Source organism: Garra rufa, chromosome 23 (assembly GCF_049309525.1).
Source record: "Garra rufa chromosome 23, GarRuf1.0, whole genome shotgun sequence".
Classification (NCBI taxonomy): Eukaryota; Metazoa; Chordata; class Actinopteri; order Cypriniformes; family Cyprinidae; genus Garra; species Garra rufa.
Genome location: NC_133383.1, coordinates 33,608,781 through 33,634,211, shown reverse-complemented (window position 1 = coordinate 33,634,211; position 25,431 = coordinate 33,608,781). Strand labels below are relative to the sequence as shown.

Sequence of the window (25,431 nt, the reverse complement as noted above, 5' to 3'; positions counted from 1 at the left end):
ACCAGCAAAGGACCATCATAAACCAGCAAAGGACCATCATAAACCAGCAAAGGACCAGCATAAACCAGCTAAGGACCAGCATAAACCAGCTAAGGACCAGCATAAACCAGCAAAGGATCAGTATAAACCAGCATAAACCAGCAAAGGACCAGCATAAACCAGCAAAGGATCAGCAAAAACCAGCATAAACCAGCAAAGGACCATAATAAACCAGCAAAGGACCAGCATAAACCAGCTAAGGACCAGCATAAACCAGCAAAGGATCAGCAAAAACCAGCATAAACCAGCAAAGGACCATAATAAACCAGCAAAGGACCAGCATAAACCAGCTAAGGACCAGCAAAGGATCAGCATAAACCAGCAAAGGACCATCATAAACCAGCAAAGGACCAGCATAAACCAGCTAAGGACCAGCATAAACCAGCAAAGGATCAGCATAAACTAGCATAAACCAGCAAAGGACCATAATAAACCAGCAAAGGACCAGCATAAACCAGCTAAGGACCAGCATAAACCAGCAAAGGATCAGCATAAACCAGCATAAACCAGCAAAGGACCATCATAAACCAGCAAAGGACCAGCATAAACCAGCTAAGGACCAGCATAATCCAGCAAAGGATCAGCATAAACTAGCTAAAGACCAGCATAAACCAGCTAAAGACCAGCATAAACCAGCTAAGGACCAGCATAAACCAGCTAAAGACCAGCATAAACCAGCAAAGGACCAGCATAATCCAGCAAAGGATCAGCATAAACCAGCTAAAGACCAGCATAAACCAGCAAAGGATCAGCATAAACCAGCTAAAGACCAGCATAAACCAGCTAAAGACCAGCATAAACCAGCAAAGGACCAGCATAATCCAGCAAAGGATCAGCATAAACCAGCTAAAGACCAGCATAAACTAGCTAAGGACCAGCATAAACCAGCTAAAGACCAGCATAAACCAGCTAAGGACCAGCATAAACCAGCTAAAGACCAGCATAAACCAGCAAAGGATCAGCATAAACCAGCAAAGGACCAGCATAATCCAGCAAAGGATCAGCATAAACTAGCTAAGGACCAGCATAAACCAGCTAAAGACCAGCATAAACCAGCTAATGACCAGCATAAACCAGCTAAGGACCAGCATAAACCAGCAAAGGACCAGCATAAACCAGCTAAAGACCAGCATAAACCAGCTAAAGACCATCATAAACCAGCAAAGGACCAGCATAAACCAGCTAAAGACCATCATAAACCAGCAAAGGACCAGCATAAACCAGCAAAGGACCAGCATAAACCAGCTAAAGACCATCATAAACCAGCAAAGGACCAGCATAAACCAGCAAAGGACCAGCATAAACCAGCTAAAGACCATCATAAACCAGCAAAGGACCAGCATAAACCAGCTAAAGACCATCATAAACCAGCAAAGGACCAGCATAAACCAGCAAAGGACCAGCATAAACCAGCTAAAGACCATCATAAACCAGCATCCCAGCACCAAAACATACCTAACCAGCATATGCAGTTTTTTTTCAGCAGGAAATGTTTTCATTTACTAATACATTTTTTTTAAATAACCCGTTGTATCTGTATTATTTAATAGACCTGACCTAACAAGAACAATTTAAAGTTTTCACTGTTGAGGTGTAAACAATATATTGAACACAAGATGGTGCTATAATCATGATGCTTGTTCCGCTCCCAACATCTAATAAAGGCTTTTTTTTCCGACTAAAACATTGTGGAGCTTTTTTGATTCTTTAAGCCTCAACTAATTAAAACCAGTCAAAAACAGTTTTTTTTATTGTCGTAGCGTAAATCAAAACAAACAAACAAAAAATAAATACGTATTAAGGGGAAAGCAAAATGTGAGTAAATACTTGGCCTGAAGCGTCCAGTGATGTGTGCGTGCGTGCGTGCGCGCTCGCGGCAGGGTGGAGTTTAATACACCGCCTCAAAGCAACGGTGCAGAAATCACTTCTGACATTACATACCAGCATTTACTCAACACGAACTTTCTGCTGGGGGACAGGGATTGTTAACATATTGGTTATTGTCCGAAGGTGGACAACTAGTGATCGAAGAAACCTGAGGTAAGAGCTCAAAACTAATTCGCCTTTCCAAGTTGACACACTTGAGCTGAAGCAGCTAAACTTTTTCAAGGGTGGGAAGTTTCCTTCCGACGCGAAGATCTTGAAAAGTCAAGATATGAGATATAATATAACATTGAAAGGAGGTTTGTGTCACAGTGGGGTTGAAGAAAACGCCTTGTTTTGACGACTATTCTGCAGACGATGTGAATAAGCCGTTAGAGGAGACTTGAGCACATAACGTTAGAAGTTGACTTTTTTTCCTCTGAGAGCCTCGGTCGAATATGCTGCATAACGTTAGTTTTTAACGGAAGAACTGAAGTGAGGCGTTTAAAATTGTTTTAAAACGATTTTAAACAACACGTTTGTCTTTAGCCTTAAGTGATTTATTATGAGGGCCTACAACTTTGTAAACTCTGAAGTGTAACAGTCACGGAAGGAATGAAGCCTTGAGATACTGTAACTGTAAGAACTTGAGTGAAAACGCGGCCTACAGCGACTGCACTGCAAACCTATTCAGACTAGCCTTAATATTCATTCGGCAGTGCAGATGGGCTGTTATTCCTGTCATGTCTTTGCTGTGAATCATGCATTAACACACAGACGGTCCAAATATGTCGAAACGGATGTCAGATTAGTCCATATGTGTGTTAGGTTGTGACAGTTTCACCAGTGTTGCTTGTAGAATTGATATTTAGCGTCCGTGTTGGTTTGAATGATTTGTCTTTTTGTCTTTTGCAATGCTTCTGCCTTGTTGCTTTGATAGAGGAAGTTGTGCTGGAGGAATATGCGCCCTCAGGGCTGACATAACTGAGCTCAGATCGGGTGTGGTGAACATGAAACTTGCAGGAAGAAACTGTTGCATGGCATTATTAGGGGTTCGAGTGCGTAGCACTGAATCCCTATTGTAATTGTTAAGGTTTTTATTATTATTATTATTATTTTTCTGCCGTAAAACTGAACGTGCAGCCCAAACCGTAAGTGCTAGAGACTTGAAACTTGGTCAGATGATAGAGCAAAAATCGAGGAGAACCTCACAAAGAATCAGCCCAATCGGACCATAGGTGGCGCTACAGCGACCAAAAACGCGAAAGTGACCATAACTCCCAAACCGTGTGTCGTAGACTCAAAAAATTTACATTTTTGGAATCCCTGGGTCTAGACAATTGTCAAATACTCATCTGTGATTTGGGGTCCCGGAGGCCCCGTTTTCCCATAAACTTGAGTTATGTCTAAAACCTACTTTTGCGAACTAGTCCTAGGTTTTTCGCCCGATCAGAACCAAACCAGTGCAGAAATATTCTCTGGACACTGAATATCAATAATTATCAAAAAAAAGTTGAACTTTTCACTCACGGTCGCAAAGGGCGACCAAAACGTTCGAAAGTGAGGGGCCACTTTTACTAAAATGGCTATAACTTTTGAAAGGAATGAGATATCTTCACCAAACTCGGTACACATGTGTATAAGCTTAATCTTTGGTCAAATAAAAAAAAATGCGGAGCTTGAACACTTGGTGGCGCTATAAATCGGAAAAAACATATTATTGACTATAAATACACAGCCGTTAGTCCGATCGACTTGAAAATTGGTATGCAGTGACTTGGACCAAAGGGGCACAAGTGTCTATGAGGACATTGGCGTATCTCAAAAAACATGACCGCCATTGGCCAATGAAGTTTGAGCACCTATTTGACAAGGTTAACGGAGGTCAATCGGAACCAAACTCGGTGGGCATGTTCGCCTCATGGCCCTAAAGGTCTGTAAGAATTTTGAAAGAAATCGGCCACTAGTTGGCGCTAACGAGATTTTTTGGCTCTGTTATCGTGTGACGTTTCACACATCCACACATTATTCATATCATTTGATAGCTCTCCTCATGCCAAGAAAATTTGCCTCAAGAACCATTGCTGTCAATCAAACCGTTCATTAATTATTCACAAATATGTTAAAAACCTACTTTTGCGAACTAGTCCTAGGTTTTTTGCCCGATCTCGATCAAACCACTGCAGTAATATTCTCTGGACTCTCTAGATCAATAATTATCAAAAAAATGTGGAATTTTGTCCTTTGGTGGGCTATAACAGGGTCATTTTCAAAAGGGGCGTGGCCACATACACTCAAAAGGCTATAGAACCTAAACAAAAACTCAAAACTTTACAAAAATTGGTGACAACGTGTACCCCATGACTCTTAATAAGCATGCAAAGTTTCATGAAGATTAGACAATAGGTGGCGCTATAACAGTTAAAAAGGTGTCAAAAACATGATATTTCTATTGTATAAAGAACTAAAAACCCAATGAAACGTCCAAATATTCACATATACACTACATCTTCATATCATATGATACATCTCCACATTCTGAACAACTTTGCCTCTAGGACCACTGTTGTCAATCAAACTGTTCTTTTAATACGTGAGATAATTTAAAAAAAAACTTTGGTGAACTCGTCCTGGGTTTTGAACTCATAGTCAATACAATCACTGCAGTACAATTCTCCAGACTCTCTTGGTCAGTAATTATCAAAAAAAAGTTGAACATTTGCATTTGGACAGCTATAACAGGGCATTTTCATAATATAGTTTTCATCTAGTGTACCTAAAAGTCTACAAATACTAAAAGAAAAAAAAATTCACAAACTTAAGTAAAATCATGCATCATATGATTCAAAACAAGCATATGTTTATGGACATTGGGCAAAAAAGGCAATGTAATTGTTATAAAGCTTAAAAACAATGCATCTCATTTCAAACTGCATGAAATTACAACTATAGCCACTAGATGGCAGTAGAATACCACTAATGGGCTTACACATATTAATAGAACAGTGGTTTGTATGGTTTAATGGCTGTATATAGTTTTGAATTCATATGTAAATGATACTAAATCACTGTTATACCTTTTCAAATCACATTTACCCAAAGTTTAAAACTTAATTTATATTATATCATATTTGTCAATTACACATGATTGTGATTACTGTCAAACATGACAATGATATATCAAATCTTAAAAACACAAGTTTTAAGCATTTTGTCACTTATCATTTATTGTACAAATCTCTTATGTGCAACAAAATATGTGTGCATCTGTCTGTGTGTGTAATCGTGCTTAATGAACACAATAGTTTAACCATTTCATTTCTGTGTATTAGGGATGCTCATATTGACCGTTTAACCGTTAACCGTCAGTAAGAATTTTAACCGATTATTACTATCAGTTAAACGGTTATATGTATGTATATACACACACACACATATATATATATATATATATATATTTTTTTTTTTTTTACGTTTGCTGCATGGTGAAAGAAAAAAAATATTTACTCGCTTGGCGCGTGTGGTCACGTGCAGTGCGGCTGTTCAGACATATTTTGCTGAAGCACCTGCTTTACCTTCTCTTAGTTTGTGTAACTCATGTAAGTAGCCTATGCAACACGATGGGAATGGCGATATTGGGTTATCAGAGAGTGAATCCAAAGTGCGCGCTCCCCTTACAATCACTGGAAAGCTGTCACTCATACATTACTGTAGTTAAACACAATCTCACAAAGTTAATAAAAAGTAATAAAATAACCTTTACTCTGTAAATGAATCTCTTATTTACATCATGTCTACACTTTCTTTGTTTTAATGAGAGAGTTCGTGGATGTATAGAATTCAGCAGAACTGAAACCGGCACTTTGAGTGGTGAGAGGATCGTAACATAGCCGCCTCTGATTGGCCATTGCGATAATGTAATCAACAAAAATGTCTGTGATTGGCTATTGAACGCTGTGAAAACACGTTTCTCCACATATGTGGATCAGTGGATGAAAAGACCCGAACCGCAAATTGAAAGGATTTTTGAGAAGTGTTTTTGTCACGGATCTAAACGTTAACAGACAGCGTCCCAGTCTATCCGTACAGCATGTCCACATGTTAAAAACTGAGGTATATGCTGGCCTGCTATATGTTTTTATGTCAGACGAGAAGAACAAGACCGGTACCTTTCTTCAAAGCGCATAGAAGGATTCAGTGTGTTTTAGTTTTGTCATCTTAATTAGGTAGTTATTTAATTTATACATATTTAGTGTAGGCCTATTTATATTATTTTTTTTGTTTGTTTCATTCTGATTTTCTCTGTTCTCAGAAGCGCTGCTGATGCGTGATAATTTGAGTATATCAATGCAGTTTTTGTTGTTGCTCTGTATGCTGCTGTTTGCACGTTAAAATAAAACATTTGCTTGTATTTTTATGTATCATCACAGATACTCGTGCATTCTATTTTTATTTTAAATGAACTTATTATTCAAATTTTATCAGTTAACGGTTAATGATCGGATAACGAGCAGCGGTTGTCGGTCAGGAAAATTAACCGAAATGAGCATCCCTACTGTGTATGTTTCTGTTTGTGAGTGTATTCTTCGTAATGGATATGTTCTGGTGTCAGCCATATATTTCATGTTGGCCTACACCCTACCAGTATAGAAGCCATAAAGGCCTTAAATACTCGAACCCCGTTAATTGCTGCTTGCAGCTATATTTAAAGCTGTTATTCATTTAATCCAGGATTGCATTTAATTGTCAACTCCTCAGTTCTGCGGAATGACTGAGATGTTGCTCTAGTTTCTGTGAGCTTTTGAGTGTGTTGGTGCTTGAAAGAGCATTCAGTTCAATTACATCTAGTTTTTGGACATCCCATTCATTGTTGAAGTAGTAAACGGGTTAAGGATCCCACACCAAGAGTTCTGCATTCTTAAATCTTGTCACTCTTGAGAAAAAAGTTGTTTTAACTCTGTAATGCCTCACATATGTAGTAATAGTCAGAAAATGTGTCTTTTAAAAGTTGATTAAATCTGTAGACAAAATGTAGACTGCAAAAAATGCTTTTCTAGCTTAGATTTTTTGTCTTGTTTCCAGCCAAAATATCTAAAAATTCTTAAATCAAGAAGGATTTTCTAGAAAAGTAAAACTTTTCTTGTTTTCAGAAAAAACAAGTTAAAATTAAGTGAGTGTTTGCTTAGAACAAGTAAAATAATCTGCCAATGGGGTAAGCCAAAACATCTTATTTCATGCAGAAAACGATAATTTTTCTTACCCCATTGGCAGATTATTTTGCTTGTTTATTTAGCTAATTTTTTACTTTTTTTTTTCTGAAAACAAGACAATAATTTTTACTCGTTTAGAAAATCCTTCTTGATTTAAGAATTTTTAGATATTTTGGCTGGAAACAAAGCTAGAAAAGCATTTTTTGCAGTGTACAAAATAGTTTTTTGTGTTTTATGTTGATACATCAAGATTTTATAGCCCTTATTGTACGCTCAAGTGAAAATATAAAGCTTAAAAAACACAATTTTGGTGCATTTGTTATTTATATGGTTAAGAAATTCTAATGCCTTGTAATGAAATCAATGAGATCTTTATACTGTAGCAGACTACTTGCATAAAATGCACATGAATGTCAGTTGCTGCTCTTTATCTCGCAAAAATATTCTCTTATTATAAATAAATAAATAAAATTTTATTAAATTTTATTTTGGGCATTAAACGTATAATGCAGTGCATTAGTGATGTTTGGGAGATTAACAAATAAACTTCTTTAAAAAAGCCTGATGATCATATTTACTTAAATGTAATTTCTAAAATAATAACAGTATAGTCATTCTTGCATTTGCTTTATAAAAATCCAAAAAGGTTTCACCAAAAAAGGCATGTTAACCACAACCTGAGGGTGGATGCTTTTACAATGATACATACACTAACAGTCAAAATGTTTTTTTAGAGAAGTCTCTTCTCACCAAGCCATTTATCTGATCCAAAGTACAGCAAAAACAGTAAAACTGTGAAATATTTTTACTGTTTAGAATACAGTTTTTCTATTTGAATATATTTAAAAATGTAATTTATTTTTGTGATTTCAACGCTGAATTTTAAGCACCATTACGCCAGTCACATGATCCTTTAGAAATTATTCTAATATTCTGATTTGCGGCTCAACAAACATTTATTATTATTATTATTATTATTATAATGTTGAAAACAGCTGAGTAGAATTTATTTTCAGGTTTCTTTGATGAATGGAAAGTTCAGAAGAACAGCATTTATTTGAAATAGAAATCTTTTGTAACATTATGAATGTCTTTATCATTACTTTTGATCAATTTGAAAACATCCCTGCTAAATAAAGTATTAATTTCTATAATTTTCCCCAAAAATTACTTACTCCAAGCTTTTGAAAAGTATGGTGTATTAAGTTACAAAAGCTTTTTATTTGAGATAAATGCTGATCTTTGGATCTTTCTATTCATCAAAGAATCCAGAAAAATGTACTTAACTGTTTTAAATATTGATAATAATAATAATAATAATAATAATGTTTCTTGAAGAGCAAATCTGCATATTAGAATGATTTTTGAAGAATCATATGACACTGAAGACTGGAGTAATGATGCAAAAAAAATCAAAAGCCTTGATCACAGAAATAAAATTATTAATAAAATAAAATATAAAAATAAAAAAACCAGTCATTTAAAATAGTAAAAATATAAAAATGTACTGTTTTTGCTGTACTTTGGATCAAATAAATGCAGGGTTGGTGAGCAAAAGAGACGTCTTTAAAAAACTTAATCTTACTGTTCAAAAACTTTTGACTGGTAGTGTATCCTAAATATTGTACTTTTTATTTGCTAAAACAGTTTTTAAGCAAAATTTAGGCCTTAGAAATTCATATCACGTACCATACAATTTGTTTTATCTGGTTAACAATAACCCTGTCATTCAATTTTTTTATGGTGTTTTGGAGAAGATGCTCGCCCATATGTTTCCTAGTATTGTCCTCAAGAAATCCCAAGACGTGTCTGTAGTGTTCTTTATTAAAAAGCCAGCACACACATACACAGAGTGAATGATGCTGCAACCGGCCTGTGTGCAGACAGGATCAGTGTGGCCAGAAGCATGTTTCTCTGCTCCCACCCTACTGCGTAACAAGCCTGCCATTGAGGGCACACTGGGCAGAATTGTGGTGGGCTTCAGAGGCATGAAGGGTCCCTTTGTGTTCAGGGGTCTGAGAGGGTGTAGAGACGGAGCGGATGATGACCTGTTCATCCTGCTAACTCAGTCCTTTCCGTCGAACAAGCCCATCTGATCTTCCGTTCACCATATTTGAGGTGGATCAGTCAATCTTTATATGTGACCCTGGACCACAAAACCAGTCTTAAGTCGCTGGGGTATGTTTGTAGCAATAGCCAAAAATACATTGCATGGGTCAAAATTATTGATTTTTCTTTTATGCCAAAAATCATTAGGAAATTAAGTAAAGATCATGTTCCATGAAGATTGTTTGTAAAATTCCTACTGTAAATGTATCCAAATGTAATTTTTGATTAGTAATATGCATTAAGAACCTAATTTGGACAACTTTAAAGGTGATTTTCTCAGGATTTTGATTTTTTTGCACCCTCAGATTCCAGATTTTCAAATAGATGTATCTCGGCCAAATATTGTCCTATCCTAACAAACCATACATCAATAGAAAGCTTATTTATTGAGCTTTCATATGATGTATACATCTGCATACAGTTTTGTAAAATTTAACCTTATGACTGGTTTTGTGGTCCAGGGTCACATATGTGAATAAAAGTCTTAATGAAATCTGTTCACCATATAACATGATTATTTGTCCTCAGAAGATTAATTTAGATTAGGGATGCACCGAATATTCGGCCACCGAAAATTTTCGGCCGAAAATGGCCCAAAAGTGCATTTTCGTTTTCGGCCGAAAGACTTTTTTCACCGAAACAACACGGCCGAAACAGTATGTTGACGCAAACAGAAACCGCAGCCTGCACGTGCTTGTCTGAAGCAACACGTCTGCGGTGTGGATGTATTTCAGTATATCTGAGAAAGGCCCATGGATAGCGATTTGCAAAACTTCTAATGCCGAAAGTTCAAGAGGGAGTGTTTCTGCAGTCGTGCGGGCAGCTAAGAGCAGAGATCGACACAGATGTAGCTTTCAGTGAGTGAAAAACAATGGCTTTACGTTGGTGTTACGTCACAATATTTTAGAGATATGTCTTTTCTATGTACTGTATTTTTATAAATATTTATGTTTTAAACCGTGGAGGTGAGCCAATGGATATCACACAAGCAACGTGAAATGACTTGATTGATAATAATTGTTCAAATTAATATAATTGATTTATTCTTTGAAACTTTAATATTAATTTATGCAATTGCAATGCCTTGATTTTAGTAAGATTACTACACAGTTATAGCCATAAATGCAATGGTACTAATAATTTGCATAATTCTTTTGGTGTTTCGGTTTTTGGTTTCGGCCAAGAATTTTCATTTCGGTGCATCCCTAATTTAGATTATTTGGATCACTAACAGTGTCTCTATTCACCTTAGATTTAGACTCAAGTTACAAGGGTTAAAATGACTTCAGAAAGATGGCACATTTTATTCAGAGATTGATAGTTCTATTAGTAAAATTTGTTGACTTTAGCAAACTTTGTAGCATTATGTGCCAATGGTGACCATTCAAAAATGAGGAAGTTTTGTTTTGATAGAGGGAAACAAGATACAATTCTAATTTCAACATTATTTCCGTTATTTCTTCTTCAGACATTGTTTTTTAAATAAAATAAGTATCAGCTGTACACAAAGTGACCAACATTTGGATTTCGACCACTGAAAATGGGTAACGTTCAACAATTTGGACATTAAGCCTCGTTGAGATCCTCATATCTCAGGGACTGAATGATGAAGGGCCTTGAAAATTTATATTCTAGAAGAAAAGTTTATTAACAACTAAAATCTAAAATCATATTGTGATATCTTTAATACTTCTTGAGTTATAGGCATGCAAAAAAAAAGAATATTTATGGCACTCAGATTGGTATGTTCAATGCAGTTGTCTTGACAGAAAGAAACAAGACACATCTACAGTTTTAACATTATTTGTACTTCATACATCCCTCTTTAAAATAAAAGAAAAGAAGTATCGTAATTTTTTCAAACTGACCCACATTTGGTTTTTGACCACTGAGAATGTATACATTTTAATGATTTACTCCTGGAGCCATTTTGAAGTACCAATATCTCATAGGCAGGGATGGAAATTAGCACCCGCCACCAGCCAAATGCGGGTGATTTTGTGTTGTGGCGGGTAAACTCGCTTCACTCACCGGCCACCGTGGCGGGTAAATAAAAATAACATACTTCAACCGGACGGCGTGTGGCGGTAATGCACCTTAACGTTGGTTGCGAACTGCCATTAAAACACACGAAGAAGAAGAAGAAGACGGCGGACACTTTTAGCGGAGGCACACCTTAAAAAAATGTGGCGATACATCACAGGCATTAAGAGGTCTGTTAAAATATCTTCACAATCTGCTTTTGAAGAAATGTATTGTATTTCGTGCTACAGCGCACAATCTGTCAGATGCAATTCATGGCGCGTCTATAGTAAAAACGAAAGCAAAACGCGCACGCGCATTCAAAAGAAGCTTTAATACCCTGCGCTTAGAGAGCGACTCCCCAATGCGCGCAAATTAGGCTACATAAAATATCTAGGCTGTTATAGTATGTGGGCTATTAGTTGTGAAGATAGCTCTGTATCATGATAGAAAAATTTGGTGAAAATGTCAGTATTTTATTGAGACTTGAGATTAAATAAACTGCTCAAGTATAGTAGATCTTGTAGTTTTAATTTTCACATGCAGCTACACATTGTTGGTTAAAAACATAAAGTGGCTGGTAAAAACATTTAGTGGCTGGTAGATTTTGGACAAAAAAGTTAATTTCCATCCCTGCTCATAGGGCATTAACAATAAAGATGCCAAAAGGAAAGTTTGTTAAGACACAATATCTAAAAGGGCATTCAAATGTTTTTAATACTTATTGAGTTACAAGCATGCAAACTTTTGAGAAAAACTTGAAAAGTGCTGTTTTCCCATTTTTGAAGGGTCACCATTGGCACATAATGCAAGAAAGATGGCTAAAGTCAACATATTTTACTAATATAACTACCAATCTCTGTGCTAAAATAAGATAATGATGCTGCCATCTTTATGAAGTCATTTTTAACCCCCTGAATCTTGACACTGAATCTAACGTGAAAGTTGCTATTTTGACCTCCCTCTACTAAATAGTGGATTACTTTGCTTTCATCGCTATACACTATAAATTTGAATATTAAAAAATATGAAAGAAAGTGATGCTGGTTTGAGACAACAGTGTGAATAAATGATGACAGAATTAATTAAATGATGACAGGATGGTTCATGGTTAAAGAATAGTCGGTTTGGTTTGTACTGGTCCTAAAGAAATTAATAAAGCATGTAATTAATGTGACTGAAGAAGTGACATAGTTGAACTGTCTGTATGTCTTGGTGGTGGTGCTGAATTCTTCTGGAGGAACAGGATGTGCTCTGTCATTCTCTGGGGAAGAGCAACTCTAGTAACACTCAGAAACGAGAGGAGCTTTTACTGGTGAGAGAAAATGAGGTTTCTTCATTCAATGTGGAGTGTTTGTTTACAGATGTATGTTAAAGTTCTAGTGCCACCTGTTTTAATAATGGCTTTTTAACAGGGTCAGTCAGTCAGATGTCTCTATTCTTTACTGTTAATCATCAATGAAATCAATAACTCTAGTTTAAGTTTACGATTCCCCCAGTTTAGCCGTTTGAATCGTTGACAGGTGTTGGATTTATGTCGCAGGCGTACGCGTGGTGGCCTACACTCGCTCCAGTTTAGGAGATCTGCACTGCTGGTTTGTTTCTCTTGCCAGTATTTGGAAGCAGCCATATTTGGTCAAAGCAACTTGGTCTGTTATTCCAGTGGCAAGGGAAATCTTTTGGAGGCCAATTCTATTGCCTCAGCCTCTAAAATCGTGACAGTCTATTTAATCCATTACGGGAAACTGTGATGTCTTATAATACCAATTAACCCCATTAGACTGGACAGTGAATAACCAGCTGGAACACACAAATATTGTTCAATCTACTCATGTGTTAGAGATTTTACAGGTAAGTTAGCTCAGTACATCATAATTAGATCTGAAACAATTAGTCAGGATGCTGGTCGCCGTCCCGAGTTCGAATCCTGACTTTCCCGATCCCATCCCCCTCTCTCTCTCTCACTTCGCTTCCCGTCATCTCCATATTGTTCTTTAATAATAAAGGCAAAAATATGCAAAAAATAAATCGATGCTGAAGTATTTTTTGTCTCTGAATAAATGTAAATGCGGTGAATTTAGATAAGTGTTCATTCTCTTTACGAGTCTGTGCTGTTGTTTTTCTTTATTATGATTCAATCAATGTAGTGATTTGAACACATAGCCTGCATGGTTTTATACACTGTATTTGTTTTCATTGCTTTCAAATTACACACACACATATATATTAGGGATGTTAACCGATGACCGTTTGACCGGTGGTTGACCGTATCAATGTTAACCGGTCAAAGTTGTCGGTAGTCGGTTAAAAAAAAAGTGCGGTGCGTCTTTTACGCATTCTGAAGGTGCCTGTTTTATCCATTGGTTTTATCATGTTGCAGTCTATTAGGCAACATTCCGCATAAGATGGGCTTAGATTTGGAAATACATTACATCTACATTTCAGTGGTAACCGATAAGGTGATGATGATCATCATCTTTCTTTATTATGGTTAACACTACCTCAACTAAAGCAGCCTCTCTTCGGAGCTGTCATTTTCTTAAATGAGCCGTGGCAATGTTTCAAATGAGCTTCTTAGGCCGCGATCACACCGAACGCGTCTTTGCAGTTGGAGGCGCCTCTTTTGAATGGTTTTCTGTTGGCAGTGAGCGTTCTACGCGCTGCTTATGCGCCCCAGGCGCCTCGCGTTTTTGCAGGAGCGCTCTGAGCGCGTGAAGTTTAAAAAAAAAAAAATCAACTCTGAGCGGAAAAACGCCCAACGTCATTCGCGTTCTTTTCCATTGTCCAATCGAATGAATGGAGACGAGGCGGGCCTTCTGTTGTGGTGACGGAATTTTACGGTTGCTTAAAAAGTCCGGAGACTGCAAGAAATAGAGGAGAAACCTTATGTGTCTATCGTGGGTAACCCGGAGCTGTATTATTTAGGGTTTCTGCTAATATGACAGTTTACTTAACAGCATAAAACGAAGATTTTAGAGTGCTCGCGCTATAATCCTTTGATTTGACTGACAGGACAGCTGTTTTGGTCGTTGCTTAGCAACATAAAAAAAACGCAGCACACTGCTCTTTTATTAAAAGTCACCAAAAAAAAGGCAGTGCTGTGCGCCTCGCGTTTTTAGAGACGCGTTCGGTGTGATCGCGGCCATATGCGACAGAGTTGCGAAATTGCAGGCGCGGCTCGAAATGGCTGTTATTTCAAATAGTGTACCATATTTTAAACTAATTGGTTAACCGGTTTCAACCGGCTAATGAGGCTCGGTGGTCGGTCAAGAAATTTTTTAGTTTTCGCCATCCCTAATATATATATATATATATATATATATAAAATGATTTTATTAATTAATTTATTTTTTACCTGATTTTATTTTACTGATTTTGACAAAATTAATTTATTAATATTTTATCAATTTTTTTTTTCTCAAAAATATTTTTGTGTATTTAGAATTTTCTGGTGAATATATTCGGGTAAAAAAAAGTTTCTATCAAATATGAATAAAAATAATGTTTTATTAATAATGTAGGCCTACCTTAAGTAATATATCTGTCAGTTTCTTCAAGTTAAAAAACGTTATTTTGACGGGTTGCTGCGAAGACCCTTACGTTTCTGTTTCTACATGATATGACAATAGTTTTTCTCAAAACAAATGGTAAAATGCTCATGAAGTGACTCTCAGAGCAGTATAGAGATTTGAAAACTGGTTGAAAACACCACTAGCTTAATGCGTGCTTCAATAAGTGTAGTAAACAAAACTGTGCATCTGCGGAGAAATGCAGGACATGCAGGATTCATATTTAAATAGCTTTTTTGTGGCTTAATATTCACAGGCACTAGCCCATATCGTGTTTTGATTTAAGAGTACTGACCTACTTTTGATTTATGCATCCAAAATTTTTAAAATTCCGTGCCATTCCGTGTTATACAGTAAATTCCATTTTTATGACTGGATTCCACAATTCCATCTGTATCCGATTTATCATTGTAATCATGATTAGATCAGTCGACTCTCAAAATAAATTATTCTTAATTGCAGTCCTGATTGAAGAAATGACTCAAAAGATCCATGACCTGGTGTAACTGCAATATCTGCAGACATCAGCAGTGGCTGCTTGGAGAGTTTCTCATGCGTTGGAAGACTGCTTTACGCAAAGTGTCATCAACAGTGTATACAGCAGTGTTGAGTGCCTGGATCAGGAGAGGTGTGAGATGTTTGGGATGGCCAAAAATGTCAGAACTGCCGTGTGAGCACATGCTCGTTAAAGTGTGAGCGGAGAAAAGTTATGCATACATGTCAATGTGTTCTATAGAGACTTTCATATCTGAGCGCTTATGTCTGCTCTGGTAATAATAGCCAGAAGCTGACCTGTAACGCTTGGCTCTCAGTGTAAGGAGTGAGCGGAGCTCTGTGCTGTAGCAGATGGTTTTTGTGTGTTAGGGAGAGACAACAGCTGCATTTCTTAGATAGCTGCATAGAAGACCGGCACATGACGGAAGAGCGACTGAAGACTTCCTGTTTGTGTGGGAAAGTGACCAGAGGAATGTGGTTTCATGTCACTGGGCATATCTTCCCATGATCCATGAGATCCTCCTCTTTAGACACATCTGAAGATGCAGATCAGTACAAGCTCTAGTTTCATTAGAGAGTAAAGCTCTAAAAACCGTCATATTTTTTTGGTTGAGAGGCAAATTAGATTATGTATCTTTTGTGTTTTGTTGGTGCATTTTTAAAGTGAGAGCAGCACTACATTGTCTTAAATAATCTGTATGTCACCATTATGTTGATCGTGGCCAAGTGTTTCCTCCAAACAAAAGATGGACAGCGTTCAAATGTTTTATCCACGAGAGATCGGATTTCCTGTGCTAATCTATTTTCAGTACTGAAGTTTATTCACAGCTGCTTTTCTGAATGCCGTTGCACATTAAGCATATTAAGCTCATATCAACGTGACAAACTGTTAAACGCACACCTGTCTGAGAGATTCAGAAAGATGCATGTGCTGTCAATTTTACATACTGTATACGGTTATTAAAGCATAAGTATGTATTGCCAGTAGGGCCTCTAAACTGCAAAACTAAAACAAATAAACATTGTTTTCAAAATAGCTTTTAGAGTACTCCCCCTGCCAACCATTGTTTGAATAAACAGATGACCTCATGCCATTGGTCGAGTCAGGGTTGATATGTAGGACTAGGTTCATTCATTCATTCCTTCATTCATTCAGTACACAGCAGAGGAAAACACTGCTTGTTTTCTCTTTCTCTTAGTTTAAACATTTTAAATTAGTTGAGTTATTGATAAAATCCACAAGATTAATTGCAAGTGCCCAGGACAACATTATCTTTGCTAGGGGTGCTATTGGCCAATAATCACTTTAAAGTGACAGCACATTGTTTTCTGTAAATATGAACAAGGGTTGACATGAAAATGTCATGATTACACCATTAATGCATATAATTAAAGTCTACTGTGTTTCACAGTCAACGCATATGGGTTTTTGGCTAGGTTTAAAGGAAGAGAGCATTTTTAGATAAACAAGGCAATAATATGTGGCACTCATGGAGGGAGGAAAACAAAGTTCCTTATTAACAACAGGATTGCTTTTAATAAAGATTTAAATGCAAAAGAAAAGGCACTAGAACCTTTCTGTCAATAGTATTTTTTTAAAAATTTAGAATTTTTGTGATAACAGAAGCAGTTTAAATGTTTTGCCATTTGCTTGAGCAACTTAATATATAAATTTAGAAGTAAATGCAAAAGCGAAAAGCACTGAATAATGTGTTGCTTATATTTATTGTGTTTACACTTGTCTATGAAAGATACTGTACTCCAGCACTGATACTGTATCACGAATCACAATGCTGAAAAAGCATTTTCAATAACAATGTTTGGATTTGAAATTAAAATAATGGATAAATGTGTTTGTGAAAATCAGGCTTGTGCTGTGTTTATTTGTTTAATAATTGCACAATTCTAAAAACAAGTGCACTGCATGATCTAACATTTAGGTGAGATAATCAGATATTCTTGAAAAATGTCTAAAAAAAAAATGCTCCGCTCCACCCCTCAGATTAAAAAACTGATAAAATGCTTAAAAAAAATGAGTGGAGTTTTACTATAAATAATTCTAGATGATAAAAAGAAAGCAGATACTGCTTCCTGTGTTGGGCCTCAAAAATCCTAATCGGAGGACCCCTAATCTTTGCCCTTTGACAATGGCCTTCATATAAATTGTTAATGAATCAATTTGTGAGACATCGAGAAAAAACAGCATAGATCGACAGTATTTGAGGATAGTTGTGAGTGAAGTTCATGCTTTGGCTATTCATAGTCTGGCATGAGTGTTTGTCATTGGTTCAGCTGACCGTGGCTTTGTCAGAGCTGTGTGGGCTGTCTAGTTCAGCTAAAATCTATAAATACACAGCATTTTTTGACTGCTTGATTTGTTGCGTTGTTGACCTTTCACCTGTTCACAGTAGTTCATGAAAATCACAGTATGGGTTATTCTCATTTGCTGACACTGATCCTGATCTTGAGAGAGCAAGGGTGGCCTGTGGCTACATAATACATGTATAGTGGTCAAAAATATGGAATAAGGCTTTAATAAGGTAGTATAGAATATTGAGGCTTTTTTGTTTTTGAAAGTGTCTTATGCTCACCAAGACTGCATTTATTTGCTCTAAAATGTGAAACATTAGCATTCAAAGGTTTGGGGTTAGTAAAATTTAAAAAATTAATACAAAATACATAAAAATATGAATAGTTTTATTCTGCAAAGCTGCTTTAAATTGATTAAAAGTGACAAGGAATCCAGTCATGAAAATAAAATTTACAGTGTCATCCGGAATGTCATTGAAATTTGTCAATATTGGTGTCTTTTCAGCCTCGCAACATGAACACATAAACATGCTCTAGAACTGCTCTGAGAGTCACTTCATGAGCATTTTACAGTTTCTTATCATATCATATATCATTTATAAACAGAAACGTCAAGGTCTTTACAGCAACCCATCAAAATAAAAGTTTGCTTTAACTTGAAAAAAAAAACTGTGACAGAAATATATTATTTAATTTAATGATACTACCACTACTACTACTAATAAAATTATTGTTTAAAACATATTTTTTTAAAGAATATTTACCAGAAATGTGTTCACCAGAATTTATTTACCAGACAAATGTAGAAACACAACACAGTATTTATGATAAAAAGTAATAATAATATATATTTTTAATAAAATCAATTAATTAGAGATGCTTTTAATCATTCATTATTATATATATTATTTTTATGTATTATATTATATTATTAAGTATTTAACGAAGCCATTAAATGGAATCCAGAAAATTAATGGAAACACAGAAATTGGTAAGAATGATACTACATTTGAGAAAAACAATTGCTGTTGTGTAAATTTCATGATTTCAATTAATTAGACTTAAATTAATTTTGATTCATATTTTTTAATTTAACCATTAAAATGGAGTCTAGAAAAAAATAAAACAAAAAAAAAAAAGGGAACAAGAAAAATTTTAATGGAAAAAAATGGAATTTGGAATTAGAAAGATTTCGGAGGGCCCTACAAAAGATTTCTATTTAAGAATTAATGCTGTCCTTGTATTTACTAGTAATTAGTATTAATAATAATTGAGCATTAATGACATTTTATTAAAATTGAGCTGTAAATCAGCACAGTTTTACTATTTTTATTACATTTTCGTTCACATAAATGTGAGTATAAGACACTTTTTTTTTAAAACAATTTAAAAATCTTAATTATTGCAGTTATATTAGCCATTTAAAACAACATCATTAAAGAGTTAAATCAGTTAAAAAAAATTGACATTTTTTTTTACTTTTTTTTTTTTTTTACTGTTACTTGCCTAAAAAGACAGGTTTAACCTGGAAATGGTTCACCCTCCACCCGTGAAACTAAGTAAATAATAAAAATAAAAAAGCAAGAAAATAAGTAAATTGGTGATCAAATATGTAAACTATTGTGCATCCCTTTCGACCCCTTGATAACATTGTGTATTGGCAGTATCTCAGTATATCACCCAACACTACTTTAAAAATGACTAAACTTCCCACTTGTTTCTCCAGACCTATGCTTCTCATTTCTTTCATGTTTTCAGATTTTACAATCTCTTGTGATCTGCTCTCTCTATACATATAATATAACTTAGCAGTAGCATTTGAGCACACATTAGTCATACATTAGAGCGGATACGCCTCTCAAATGCCAGATCTTTTACGCAAGAGATCATCATCAGATGGCGTTTACACTAAATATGATTAAACCGGGATCAGTTTACACACGCACACAGAGCTTTTCTGTCTGCTTACTTTATTACATTTGTTCACATCGTGGGCCTGTTTTCAGTAGTCAGTCTTTCACTATATGCCTACTTTTAGTGTAAGAGGAAGAGGAACAGAAATCCTCTGAAGTAGCAGCACGTCAGTATTTGCGCTCACATTTGTTGAGGCTTTTTGAAGTCTTTTATCATGGTGCTGATATGGCTGTGTGGTAATTCTGTGCTAATGTGTGCAGTAAGATTAAAGCGGCTGGATTTGTCCTGCAGATTACATGTCAACAGATGTTCAGCATTCCTGCAGAAGTCATCAGATGCTCAGACCTCACACACCACTGTGGGAATTCACAGTTTGATGGCACTGCGGCGGCTTAAAGCCATCACACACAGAGCTGACCGTCGGCCAATATCAGGCCATCATTGAGAGCCTGCTGACCTATTTGTCAGCCTGTATATTTGCAGCCCTAGCTCTTCCGGTTTTTGAATGACAAATACAGATTACTGGCATCTGCTGGTATGGAGAGTTATTTCCTCTCAGGTTGTTGGCTGTAGTCTCTGTGGTGTGTTTAAGTACAACCTTTTGGCAAAGATGCAAAATATTGAGAAAATCGCCTTTAAAGTTGTCCAAATAAAGTTCCTGGCAATGCATATGACTAATCAAAAATTAAGTTTTGATATATTTGCGGTAGATAATTTACCAAATATATTCATGGAACATGATCTTTACCTAATATCCTAATGATTTTTGGCATAAAAGAAAAATCGATCATTTTGACCCTTACAATGTATTGTTGGCTATTGCTACAAACATACCCAACTGGTTTTGTGGTCCAGGGTCGCATATGAGCAAATCAAGCTGTGGAAAAATGCCTGCTTCTTGTCCTTTTGGTCATTCATTGAGAATATTCACAAAAAAATATTTTGTAAACCTATAAATGAAAGAACTGCAGGCAAATAGTGGGCTGTTCTTGTAATCAAGAACATTTCTTTTGACAAAATTACCTAATGCCAAATGACGCATCTCCACCGCATAGCTGCATATAGGCTAATCGCTGATTGCCAATATTAAACATGCGGGTCGGGTACAATATTTTCTGTATTTTTTGCAGTCCGAGTTGCGGGCGGGTTAGATGAAAACGTCGGTTGGGTTCGGGTTGTTTATACATTGACCCGCGCATCACTGACGTGAGCCCAACGCCTGGTATTTTTAGTTTCGCTTTGTTTTGGTTTCTTAACTTAGTTTCATTCTGAACACCGTTACATTTAAATGATTCGTTTTGGAGTCAGGGTAACTAACTTATAGCTATGTTTATAGTGTTTATAATGTTAATACATAATAAAATTTCGCTTGATTTGGTATTATTTGTGATATTACACTTTCTCCTAAACATTCCGCTGCTCATTAAATGCGTTTGGAGAGAGTGGGTTAAGCAGTAAGCAATCAATGGGAGCGATTTTGAACTTAAAAAAAAGCTTTAAAAATCCCGCTCAAATTAAGCACTGGTGGAAACGATTAGACATCGTACGATGCCAAATTGGTCGACATCGCCCAACCCTAGTGCGCACCTCTATTTAATCGCGTCACGTCATTGTTTGGTCATTTTTTATTTATTTATTTATTTTTTATTATTCAGAGGTTTATTTTGTTTCAGTTCTACATGAAATCAAATCTGCAACTTGGGTCTTGTGTGCTGTGTAAATACAGTACATGCTGATTTTCCACATGATTTGACAGGGTGTGTGTGTGACCGCTGTATGACACTCAGACAGTGCACTTCATGCCTAACGGCCCATCAGACGTTGCCCCACATACATGATGTTAGCCATACAAACTTATCATGACAGCTGACTCCATCCTGTAGCGAACCGACATGTCACTCAGATCTGAAACGCCGCAGCCTGCCAACAAAGATAGAAATGGTGGCATGGACATACTTAACACTACATGGTTAAACCGTTGTTTGAAACTCTTTGAACTCAGAATCGAGTGCATGTTAACCACTCTCTCAGAGCACACAGAGCTGTTTTTTGCAGTGCACTGCTGACAAATCACACCTAACTATGTGTTTCGTCAAGTACACATTGAGAAAACATTCCAGATACATGAAGAAATCAACTACGGTATTAGTCAAATTCAGTCAAGTAACCTTTATTGGTTTAACGCTTTTCGTATTGCAAAATGTTTCAAAGCATGCTTTACAGAAATACCTTAATGCCTTGTAGTCCACGTTGAGCAGTTCAGAGTAGCACAATAGGACCTTGGGGCTTAACTATTCATTATATATTTGCAATTATTGTAATGTTTCAGTGAGGGTTTTTTTTTCCGCTTGGCATTTCTTGGCATTTCGTTAGATGCCATAATATTGATATACCAAGCCACATCTGCTTTAAAATGTACTAATAACAGCAAACACTAAATTTTCTGAATTACAGCGTTTCTGAATAGTAATTCCTCATGAAGCCTGGTGAATTCAGACCAACCCATGTGCTTTGCTCTGACCTTCGCTTCCACATCAATACAGCTCTATTGATTTGCAGTTGGGTTAGTTTGATTTATTGCACTGTGTGACGTGTATTTGTTTTGATCCTTCTGTGCTGCATGTCTGTTCAATACAGTGTTTTGCTTGTGATAATTTCTCTTCAATTAGCAGTTCTTCTTTGTTTATGTGTTGTGGTTTTTCCAGAGTATTTCACAGTTGTGGATGTCCCAGAACTGCTGTACCGTAAAATGTGTGACAGCAGAAACAGAAGAAGTTTGGGAGGAGATGCTGTTGAGGTTCAGTGAGGATGCTGGGCTTCATCATAGACCAAGTGCTTAGAGAGGGACTGTCCACTCTGGGTGTGGAAGTCATGCTGAAGAAATGCTTGAAGCAAGGGAAAAAAATGACTCGCTGAATCATAGGGAAACTCCTGTTTCTCAGTCGTCTGTCATGTTTTAATGTCTCATTGAAGTCTTTGGGTGGCTATTTGCTCAATAATGTGAGACACCTGCCACTCCTTTAGTGATATCCGTTAAAGTGATCCAGTCACAGAGAAGTCATTTTTATGTATTTTGGAAACACATTTGCTAATGTTGTGCAAGTGTTTATGGTCTATTTTCAATTCAAGACACGATACAGTATGAATAAGGTTGTAGAAGCTCAGAAATATAACATGATTTAGGGTTAAAAAAATTTAAAACAAGAATTAAATTTTTGTTAAAAATCAAGTATTTTCAAATGTATCGTATCATTGTGTTATTTTACACTCAGCTTTCTGTGTGTCATTTAAAGGTGACATATCATGAAAATCTGAGTATTTCCCTGTTTAAGTGCTATAATTGGGTCCCCAGTGCATCTCCCAACACAGAAAACATGAAAAAAGCTTTTTCTGCAAGCATGTGAAAAAAAAAATGTGCGTCAGATTTCGTTTGTCTGGTGACATGGTAAAAGGATATATATTATTATAATATTATATTTCAGCTATAGGGCTGGGCCGATAAACGATATCATATCGAATCGCGATAAAATTTGTTAATAACGATGATAAGCTCTAGACATTTTTTGCTCGATATGGATTAATCTAAGAGCCAATCACACAGCAGAAATATGCGACAACAGCCAATCAGCGTGCAGCGTGTGTGTGCACGTCACAGTACAAAGTTCATTTCCTACCACACTTTGCGACGAATTTGTGTCGTAATTTTTTGTTATTTATACTGTAGATTGTTTCAAAATGCAGTGGTTGCCTCTAATTTAAATAGCTCAACCTATAATAGAGAAAATTGTGTTAATAATAATAAATAATAAATAAAAAAATAATTGTGTTACAAATTATATTTTTACAATAATTTTATGTTTACATTTTGTACATTTACTCTCATTTACCATACTCTGTCACAACTTTTAATTTTTAATTTATTTTAGTAAATTGTTTTAATTTTTAAGGCCAAATCTGTAATCTGTTTTTGTTAATAAACTATGCTTTAAAATGTAATTTAATGAACCCTTTAATTTCTGTGGCTTTAGTCATTGTTGTCACTATTTTAAAGCTGGCAACATCAACAGGTTATATCGAAATAAATATATATGTATCGTTATCGTTCAATATGGGAAAAAATTATCGAGATTACATTTTTGCCATATCGCCCAGCCCTAATTTCAGCCCCTTAATCTGTATATTTCCACCTATTTTGTTTTCACAAACAGCAACGATGTATCAGTTGTAACGCCATGGCAAAAGTCCCAGCATCAGAGGAGACAAGAGAGCTGTGGATTTATTTACTGTATATTATGCTGCTGCCACACAGATCTAATATAAACATGCCATTTCTTTCCCAGCTTTAACCTTCACAGACTGTTTTTGTAACTCATGTGTGGTTTTTAACACAAACTTGTGTATTTAACATTTTAAGTGCAATAAGACATGAAAGAGAACTAGTTTAGTACTCGCATGCCCCGTTACAGCCGTGTGCTTCGGATGTGTGTGCATTGAAACGTGTCAGAAGTTAAACCAATATGATTTCAGCACAATAGACATGTTTATCAAAACCAATCAGATGTTTTTTAGCAGATTATCTGGTGTACAAACTTAAAAGCTACAGCTCTAATCTGGAAAAGGGGGCAGGGAGCTCATTTGCGTCTAAAGAGACATACACTTCCACTCAAAATGATATAATAAATTATCTGTTTACGCGGAAAATTCACAGACACATTCTGCAGACGTATATTACAAAATGTCCAAAGGGCATGCATGTATGTCCTTGAGGAGACCTCAGGCCTTCCTGAAGCTCTTTCCTGTCTCTGCAGTTGCTCAATTACAGTTCTGGACCTGCAGGAAGCATATGTGTGTGTGACTGAGAGGTCATGTTCACTAAAGCGGTCAGACAGATTCAATTACAGGAGCTCAGACTGATCTGGTGCCTTCGTTGTCTGTTGTGACATCAAAGGACTGAGATTTCTGATATTGGCTGTACTTGCAGTAACTTGGAGTAGTTTAGTGAAACCAAAAGTAAGTCTTAGTCGTAACTTACCACAAAAACCGTTTGTACTTGCTGGAGCGTGGGAAACATCACATCAAACAGCGGATGGATGAATGTGTTTTACACTTGTGGTGCACGTCACAAGTGTAATCAGACATGTTTGTCAGAAATGTAATAAAACCAGCTGATATATTTCAGTATGATGGACTTTATGTTGATCACCATATGGCTTTAGTGGAATATTTGAATTTTCCTTCAATGCCAGGTCTTTTCTACTGCACATTATATGTTGTAATGTTCAATTACCCTTGATAGCATAAAAATCAGTAACTATCGTACAGGCCAAAACTTTCTATTTTGATGTAACCCTTGGCCTTTTAGCATGTTCCATGTTTTGAAGTGCTTTATTTTGAGGATTGTGCTATTATGTGTGACTATATCAAAATTATTCACTGTGTTCTTTTACTGTGGATTCAGCATCTCTGAAACCTCTGAAATCTTGTTTTAGCTTTGTTCCAAAATCGTTTTTTTTTTTTTTTTGTTGTTGTTCTGGATTCCATTTTTTTTTTTTCCCTGTATTGATTTTTCTAGGCACCATTTTATGCGTTAAGTAAATTTTAGTAATCATCAAGCATGTCTAGTTAATTCAAGTTTTAAAATATATAAAATTATTGTAAAAAATATTAAAAGTTTAACAGAAATGAAAGTTTAGGGACCTATGAAATCTCTTAATGCCTTATTTTTACCAAATTCTGTATTTTCCATTTAATTTGTTTAGGATTTCATTTTAATGGTTTAATTTTTAATAATAAAAATATATATATATATTTTTTTTTTCTGTTTACATTTTTCTGGATTCCATTTTTTTTCTGTATTGATATTTCTGGACATCATTTAATGGGTAAATTAAATTTTAGTA

General features: G+C 35.9%; 1 protein-coding gene across 4 annotated transcripts in view; it reads left to right on the top strand.

The window, feature by feature from the left end:
• The first annotated feature begins 1,943 nt into the window (after positions 1–1,943).
• Positions 1,944–25,431, top strand: part of tln1 (talin 1) — a 145,953-nt gene continuing 122,465 nt past the window's right edge. For all 4 annotated transcript variants that reach the window (XM_073829977.1, XM_073829976.1, XM_073829975.1 and 1 more), the window contains exon 1: positions 1,944–2,079. The gene's annotated coding sequence lies outside the window, so the exon portion shown is untranslated. The remainder of the gene's footprint in view (positions 2,080–25,431) is intronic.